The following is a 1,530-nucleotide window of genomic DNA, read 5'->3' on the forward strand; positions in this document are numbered from 1 at the left end:
TTTATTCCTGAAAAAAAAAAATACAATTTGGTCTCTGTGCGTTTTGAACTTTGGATTCCTGACAGGTTTGAGCTATGATGGGAGCGGAAGCTACAGTGGCGCTGCATGTTTTGCTGCTGTTATGACAGGCAAGGGAGAAAGTTGGTCGAATGGTGTCAGGAAATAGAAACGCCCCTCTGCCCATCATATCCGCATTATGTCTCTGCCATTTTGCACTGTTCTTCTAAGAAAAACGCCTTTGTCCATCATATTCGCATCATAGCAGCGTTTTCTCCATCGAAGCATTCTCCAACGGACGGCAGCTTTCCTTATTCCTCGCCTTTCACATGATAAAAAGATATTTCTATTGGCACATATTCCTGTCTCAATAAATGAACACAACACCTCTAAGATTTCATCTTGAAACGCATTTGCATGCTCATGGGCAGTAGATATAGTGATACCTAATTGATCTCCATAATCCCCATTCTGCTTTTTCAGGTTCCATTTTCACAACTTCCGCAAAGCCAGCAAGAGCTTCCCAGGTCGTCCTTAATTGTGCCGATGCAGAAAATTTATGTTGCATCAACACGAGTACCAACAATTTTCAGTCGCACTTCAGTGTCTCTCTGTATTCTCACAGATCCATCAGAAGTGGTATAACTAGGAGTGTCTCCAGCTTGGAACTCCATATCATCTGGTATCATATGATTAGAAACAAAGATTTGAACAGGTCCCGCTTCAGCAAAGAATCCCATCTTATTCACCATTGTGACCACAGCTTCCAAATCTCCCCTTTAAAAGGTCTGAAAATCACACACTGGTATTTGACTGGGAATGTAACAAATCCAGTCCCCTCTCGAATAAGTCCCTTTCCAATGTTCTCGACACCAGTTATTGCAACTACGAATCCATAGCGACCACTACAAGTTCCTTCGACATCCTGCATGAGCTTAGAGACGAGCTTGTCGCGCAAGTGAGGCCCGAAGTGGCGGGGATGCAGCTGCATATTCCGCTCTAGCACTATGTGGAAAAACATTCCGGGGTTTAAACACCGTCTGTTGCAAAGGTGAATGCTCTCACTGTTATTTCATACCTCCCTACCTTGGGACTGGCGATTGCAGAATATCTGAGGGATGAAAGCACACCTGTACGACTTGCTGCAGAACGCTATGCTCTGCATGTTTTCCAGCTAACAAAAGGCATGGAAAATGTCCAAGCTGCGCAAAAGTATATCAGTGGTCTTGATGCTAGACGCATCGCAAAGCAACCAGAACTAAGTGATTCAAGTGAAGATGATATCGTTGGCGCTTGATACAAACTTTGTTTCCAATATTTTGTTTGTAATTTATTATTTTTGGGAATAGTGGCAACAGTTCATATGTGAGGGAAATAATAGCGGCTTTTGAGTGTTAAGCATCATTCGTATTATAAAGTGCTCGGTCACAACCCGGCCATGTTATCCTGGAATCCCGAGACAAGATGCCATAACACCAGGGAACTCCAGACTGTTAGATGGAGCTCACATATCGAATTAAAATACGTTCTATC

The 1,530-nt window shown here is 43.1% G+C and overlaps 1 pseudogene; it reads right to left on the bottom strand.

The window, feature by feature from the left end:
- Window positions 1–476: 476 nt before the first annotated feature.
- On the bottom strand, window positions 477–1,018 carry LOC149254012 (DNA-directed RNA polymerase II subunit RPB7 pseudogene; annotated as a pseudogene).
- Window positions 1,019–1,530: the final 512 nt, after the last annotated feature.

Source organism: Pinus tabuliformis, chromosome 7 (assembly GCF_031772625.1).
Source record: "Pinus tabuliformis cultivar Carrire ecotype Pingquan chromosome 7, CPIR1, whole genome shotgun sequence".
NCBI classification, from domain to species: domain Eukaryota; kingdom Viridiplantae; phylum Streptophyta; class Pinopsida; order Pinales; family Pinaceae; genus Pinus; species Pinus tabuliformis.